This window comes from Myotis yumanensis, unplaced genomic scaffold (assembly GCF_028538775.1).
Source record: "Myotis yumanensis isolate MYYU_CA2020_CCGP unplaced genomic scaffold, mMyoYum1.0.hap1 SCAF_23, whole genome shotgun sequence".
NCBI classification, from domain to species: domain Eukaryota; kingdom Metazoa; phylum Chordata; class Mammalia; order Chiroptera; family Vespertilionidae; genus Myotis; species Myotis yumanensis.
The window spans coordinates 6,879,454-6,886,662 of record NW_027223774.1 but is presented as its reverse complement, the minus strand read 5'-3'; the positions used below and the strand labels follow the sequence as shown (position 1 = coordinate 6,886,662).

At 47.9% G+C, this 7,209-nt stretch overlaps 1 long non-coding RNA gene across 1 annotated transcript; it reads left to right on the top strand.

The window, feature by feature from the left end:
* The first annotated feature begins 390 nt into the window (after positions 1-390).
* On the top strand, positions 391-5,678 carry LOC138999571 (uncharacterized). The gene is made up of 4 exons (XR_011469401.1): positions 391-693; positions 784-1,749; positions 4,962-5,094; positions 5,239-5,678. It is a non-coding gene; the product is annotated as an uncharacterized lncRNA (long non-coding RNA).
* The last annotated feature ends 1,531 nt before the right edge of the window (positions 5,679-7,209 follow it).

Below are 7,209 nucleotides of genomic sequence, written 5' to 3'. Positions count from 1 at the left end.
TCTCTCTATCTATCTACTTTGAACTCCAGCATCTCCCTGCAGTGACCTTCCCAGACCAGGCACTTCTCACCCCCGATGCTCACAAGGACACTTGTCTTTGGGTGCATTTTAGTGAGAAATGGGACCTATAAGAAGCCACTGACTCTCCTGCAGGGCGGCAGGTGCTGTGGGCACTCGGGTCTCATTGTGCTGGGCCCCACCGGGGAATGTCCAGCAGAATCCCTGGAGCTCCCTGAGTCTCAGTTGTCTGAATGTGACATTCAGATGATTGATGGTGTAGAGGTCAAGCAGAATGAAGTTAAATAGAAGAGGACATTCTGCCAGGAAATGGTAGCCCTCTGCTTCTCCGTATCCTGGTGTCCGGCTCATCTCAGCGTCACCGTTCACAAAGAACATCAACAGATGGCGCTTGCTTTGGCCTTCCAAGATCAATAAAAGTACCAAGCTGAGTACTTGTTGCCAGGATTTTAGGGTTAGATTTTTGACCATTTTCTTTTTTAATGCTCACAGGAACCTGGGTAAGTGGAAATGCCTGTCAAATTGCTGAAAAAGTTCAGTCACTGAGAAATGAAGTCAGCTCCCCAAGTTTATACCACAGACAAGTGTCAGATTCAAGGGACTGGATTTTAACCATTATTATCTCTGGCGTCAGGCACAGTCTCTACCACTGATGTGCATCCCTCAGTGGAGCAGGTACAGTATTGAGGACCAGGGTGGCTCAGCTGCAGCTCCTGTTTCCATGGTTGCATTTATTCGTTTCCTCCTGTTCCCTTTACATTTCAGAGCACTTCCCTTGACTTTCTGTGTTGAGGGCAACGCCATCATCTGTCATGCTGAGAGGTCGGAAGAGCAGCTGCTTCAGGTGCAAGCAGATGCTCAGGCCCTTCCCGCCTCTGACGGCTCTGCTGCAGCAGTTCCCGGGGGTGACCTGCGCCAGGACCTGGTTGCACGCAGGGGGGAATGTTTCAACCACGGCCTGTGTTTATTTCTTCATTGATATGGTCCCTCTTCAGTTCCTTTGCTGCTTCTGGAAAGCACTGCTGTCCAGGCCAACGCCAAGGCTGAGGTGCCCAGAGGAGGTGTGTTCAGGCAGGTCCCCCCGCAGCCTCTGGGTCTCCTGCCTGCACGTCCTACTCAGGCCGCCTGCTCTAAGAGGAAGGGTCCTCCTGCCTACAGACTCCTATCCAATGCCAAGCACAAGGCTCCTTACTGGCCCTGCCCAGACCCATCCTGTGCTGAGAGGAAGGAGCAGCTCCAGGAGGGACCCCTGCTCCGAGCACGGGCCCCTCCTGACCCTGAGCTCTGAGAACTGGAAGTGTTTAACTTGGATCGAGGAGCATTGAAAGCTTCATTTATAGCTTCTTGTCTAAAAACAGTGTTGATAAGAAATCTTTGGTTATTCATACAAATGCTTAGTTGATGGGAGACAAGTCATAATCTAATTTTTTGAAATATATTTTATTGATTTTTTACAGGGAGGAAGGGAGAGAGAGCTAGAAACCGATGAGAGAGAAACATCGATCAGCTGCCTCCTGCACATCTCCTACTGTGGATGTGCCCGCAATCCAGGTACATGCCCTTGACCGGAATCGAACCTGGGACCCTTCAGTCCGCAGACTGACGCTCTATCCAATGAGCCAAACCGGTTTCACCAATCTAATTGTTTTTGTCGAGGTCAAGAGTGAATGTTGCTGGTGAAATCAACATGAAAAGGAGAAAGAAAAAGAAAATGAAATGCTCAAAGCTCAGGTGACTTTGTTTTTATTGTGTGTGAGCATGTTTTTTAATGTTTACCTGAGGATCTTTCTTTTTACACCCCTCCCCCAACCTCTCCCCACACACACACACATTCCCTCAGATTCTGCAGTAATTTCTTGCATACATGTCTCTGAATTCACTCCATCAGTGTTTTGTTCATTAGACTCTATATATGAGTGAGATCAAGTCATGCTTGTCTTTCTTTGACTGACTTATTTCACTTAGCATGATCCTCTCTAGGTACCCACCACCCCATCCTCTCTAGGTACCCCCTCCCCGCCCCGCCCATGCTGTGTGAAAGGGTAAGAGAGTATTCGTTTTTACTGCTGCATGGTATTCCCTGGTATCAATGTACCACAGTTTTTCATCCACTCATCTACTGATGGATACTTGGACTCTTTCCAATGTTATGGGTTGAATCAGCCAGATAGACCACCGACTCAGAATTTAAATTTAAGAGCGTTTATTAAGCTGGCCCGGGACTACAGCACGTACCTCCACACAGGGAGCCATGCAACAGCAGCACCGACCGAGGGTGCTGCAAAGCTCTTATTTGCAAAAACTAGAAAGCGTTAACTGGCAGGGTAAAAAGTTCGGGAGGAAAACGGGGTCACACCTGGCTGGATATCCTGGCATGCAATGGCCAATCTTATAAACTCAGAGGCCAAAAGTAACCATATAAGATGGTTTGAATTAAAACTTTCTAAGTCAAAGTAAGCCACAGGGGTAGTTATGTCCTAGCCTTGTTTTTTGTTTTGTTTTGCAAAGGTCGATTTGTACCTTATTAAGCCTGGCTATTGTGCTTTTGCCTCTGGGATAACATACCTTTGGGTGTTCAGGGAAATTTCCGTTTTACAGACTCCTAAGGGCACAACTCCCAACATAGAAGACCACAGAGCCCCAATCATTATTATTATTGTGTTAAATATGAAGTGTTAACTGTTCTATAACATTTAAAAAGAAGATTATGTCTAGTTGTTTTTTGTTTTTTTTTTACTTTTTAACAGCTCCCAGAATTTTCCCTCCTTAACTCTTCCCCCTAATTTATCACCAGTGAATTTCATGTAACCTTCTTATGTTTTCTAGTTTGAGTGTAATGTATAAAATAGGTGCAAAACTGCCATTCTCCCAACTCAATCTTTTGTTATTTTGCTTCCTGGCAATGTCACAGGCTTGTGTCAAATAAACTGAGAAAAATTCTCCACAGGTTTGGACATTTCTTACAACAACACCAAAAGCTATAGACTCATGTGAAGCAGGAGGAAATTACATGCAAGGTGTCAGGGCCAGCCTGACAGGTTGAGCCCGGCTGAGGTAGGGAGGTGGGAAATGAGAAAAGAAAGACGGGAAAGTGGGATCAGGAGGACTCCAGTTCTTGAGGAACTGAAGCGAGTTTATTAGGTATACAATCTCATTTATACACAACACACTGAATAGGAGGTCTGTCAAGAGGAATGTACTCTTTGTTCCTCTTAATCTCTAAGGAAGGGACACAGCAGAAGGACAAGTTCTCAGTACATAGTTACAGACTTATCTCAGTAAATAGTTACAGACTTCTTGGTAAGCCATGAAAGGCTGTTCTCATTCTACAAAGGTTGCTCTTATTCTACTGATAAACGCCATCCAAACAAGTCTGGGAAAACTGTGTGGGTAAGGGTCCCAGCCTTGCTAGCCCCTTCAGGTGCAAGGACCTTGCCAGCTTACATCTGGCCCCCAACAGCAGGGGTGTCAGCATTTCCTTGGACACAATTGACTGAAGACAGTTTTATAAACACAAATGTAGAGCAGACCCAGATCACAGAGAGCTAGATCTTTCTCACTGCTTTCAGAGAACAGAAGAAAATGCTCAAGGCTCAGGTGACTTTGTGTTTACTCTGTGTGTGTTCGTGCGTGTGCCTGCACATGGTTAATCCTCACCTGAGGATGTTTTTCCTTTTGTTTGTTTTTTTACCATCCCCTGCTTTCCCGTATGAGATTCCACACTCCATTCTATGCTTCCATGTCTCTGAATTCACTGCATTAATCATGATTTTTAAATTAGATTCTATATATGAGTGAGATCAATTGATACTGTCTTTCTCTGACTGACTCATTTCACTTACCATGTTGCTCTTCAGGTCCCTCCTTACTGTGTGAAAGGATAAGAGATTCCTCCTTTTTACTGCTGCTTAGTATTCCATGGTATAAATGTACCCCAGCTTTGTATCTACTCTTCTACTGATGGGTACTGTTTCCAAATCTTTTTTTAAATTTTCATTTCTTAAAGTATTACAAAGAGTATTACATATGTCTCCTTTCCCCCCCGCCCCCTTGACATTCCCTCAGCCTCCCCTACCCCCTAGTGTCTTGTGTCCATTGGTTATTCTTTTTGAAAATATATATATATTATTGATTTTTTACAGAGAGGAAGGGAGTGAGATAGAGAGTCAGAAACATTGATGAGAGAGAAACATCGATCAGCTGCCTCCTGCACATCCCCCACTGGGGATGTGCCCGCATCCCAGGTACATGCCCTTGACCGCATTTGAACCCGCGACCCCTCAGTCCGCAGGCCGATGCTCTATCCACTGATCCAAACCAGTTTTGGCCCATTGGTTATTCTTATATGTGTGCATATAAGTCCTTTGGTTGATCCCTTAACCCACCCCACCCTCAAGCCCTCCCCAGGCTTCTCACTATAGTTTGACAGTCTGTTCAATGCTGCTTTGCCTCTGCATCTACCCCTGTTCATCAGTCTATACTGATCCCCATTATCCGTTTCAACCTCACCAGGGCCGTCCCAACCTCACTGGCACCATCCCAACCTCATCAGGGCTGTCTCGACCTCACCGGGGCCATTCCACCTCACCCGGGCCGTGCCAACCTCACCGGGGTTGGCGCAACCTCAACCGGGCTTATGTTGTTAAGCAGTTTGACCAGAGGAGCTATCTGAATTATAGGAGCCTAACAGTCTTGGGGTTTAATTAGCAGGTGCTTCTTATAAATTGTGGAAGGCCACAGTAAAGACACAGACTTTTCTTGTTGTTGTTCCTTACAAATACCTCAACCACCTTTAGAACCTAATGCTTTATTGCCTGAAGAGTGACTACTTCTAGGAGACCAAACAGACACCAGCAATACTTCACTCATTGTGTTCATTAGGACGGAAGCAATGGGTCCCGGAGATAATAAACCACTCATTGAATTTTCTCCTGAACCCACAGGTTCTAAGTCCCCAGCATGGACAGAACTGATGGCACACAGTAAACCCAGCGAGCTCAGGGGTCCTGGCATCGCATGGTCAATCTTACAAACTCAGAGCCCAAAAGCAACCACATAGGATGTTTTGAAGTAAATGTGAGTCTCAGGCATACTTATGGCCTAGTGTGTGTGTGTGTGTGTGTGTGTGTGTGTGTGTTGTAAGGTCAATTTTTACCTTATTGAGCCTCTCTGTTGTCTTTTTTGCATCTGGGATAACATACCTTTGGATTTGATTTTCAGGGACATTCTGCTTCACAGACTCCTAAGAGCACAATCTCCCAACACAGAAGATCACAGAGCCCCAATTATTATTGTTCTTGCTTTAAAGAGAACATTATGTATTTTTTTTTAACTTTTTATCCAATCCCAGAGAGTTCCCTCCTTAGCTCTCCCACCTAATTTATCACCAATTAATTTCATTTCACCCCCTTATAGTCTAATGTATAAAAAAGGTGCAAAACTGCCATTCTCCTGAGCTTTACTCAACCTGTTGTTACTTTCCTTCCTGGCAAATGTCTCCCACTTGGGTCAAATAAACTTAGAAAAATTCCCCACAGCCGAAACCGGTTTGGCTCAGTGGAGAGAGCGTCGGCCCTGCGGACTGAAAGGTCCCGGGTTCGATTCCGGTCAAGGGCATGTACCTGAGTTGCGGGCACATCCCCAGTAGGAGATGTGCAGGAGGCGGCTGATCGATGTTTCTCTCCCATCGATGTTTCTCTCCCATCGATGTTTCTAACTCTCTATATCTCTCCCTTCCTCTCAGTAAAAAATCAATAAAATATATTTTTAAAAAAATTCCCCACAGGTTGAGACATTTCTTACAACAACATCAGAAGCGGTTCACTCATGTGAAGCAGGAGAAGGTTACATGGAGGGGTGTCAGCATTTCCAGGGACTCAACTGAGGGAAGACAGATTTATAAACACAAATGTAGAGCAGACTCAGAACCTAGCAAGCTAGACCTTTCCCCTTGCTTTCAGAGACCAGAAGAAAATGCTACCACCCTCAGCCTCCCAGCCTGGGCTCCATGCATATCTCTCCCCAGCCTCGCCCAAGGCTTGAGGACCCTGAAAACTGGAAAGCCATGTTCTGAGGCATACCCTTGCCACACTGAGCGTGTCCTTGCAAAATGAGGCCCAGAAGTTGGGTTTCGGGGAGTTGAGTGAGTCCCACACTGAGTAGGACCAGCGCCCCGTTTCCAGGAGAGGCAGCAGGCGGGGCAGAGGCCTCCCAAGAGGGGCCAGCAAGGGCAGCAGTTCCCGCCCGAGGTCCTGCCAGCCCTGCTACCCCAGGGAGTGAGGTTGGGAGCAGGAGCCTTCTGGGCTCAAGACAGGATGGGGGCGGGGAGCGGCTTTGTCCTTCCTGCACTGGCCCCTCCCTCTTGTGTCCAGAGGCAGAGCAGCCAGTGGGCAGGTGGGCATTGTGCCAGTCCAGCCCAGAGCCCTCCAGGGGTGGGCGGGCATGCTGATCCCGGCACCTGGGTGGCTTAGTGGCTCTTAAAGGGAAGCACAGGACAACATAGCAGAGGCGGGGCGGTGGGGGGCAGGGAGGGGAACATGCCAAGAGCTCGGAAGAGCAGATGCCTCAGGTGTGAGCGGATGCTCAGGCCCTTTCCGCCGCAGCCGGCTCTGCTGCAGCGGTTCCCAGGGTGAGCTGAGCCACTACCTGGCTGCACTCGGGAGAATGTTTCAACCGCAGCCTGTGGGCCTGTGCCTTTTCCCATGGAAACAGGGTCCCTCCTGGGTTCCTTTGCTGCCTCTGGAAAGCAGTGCTGTCCTGGCAAAAGCACAGGCGGAGGTGCCCAGAGGAGGTGTGGGCAGGCAGGGTCCCCCTCATCCCCTGGGTCTCCTGCCTGGCGCGTCCTACTCAGGCCGCCTGCTGTAGGAGGAAGGGTCCTCCTGCCTACAGACTCCTCTCCGATGCCAAGGGCAGGGCTCCTCGGTGGCACAGGTGGCCCCGCCCAGACCCCTCCTGCCCTGAGAGGAAGGAGCAGCTCCAGGAGGGACCCTTGCTCCCTGCCCAGACCCCTCCTGGGGTAGCTAGGCCACCTGCCTGACCCTGAACTCTGAGAACTGGAAGTGTTTAACTTGGATCAAGGAGCCTTGAAAGCTTCATTTATTTACAGCTTCTTGTTTAAAAACAGTGTTGAGAAGAAATCTTTGGTTATTCATACAAAAACTGAATTTATGGGAGACAAGTCATAATCTAATG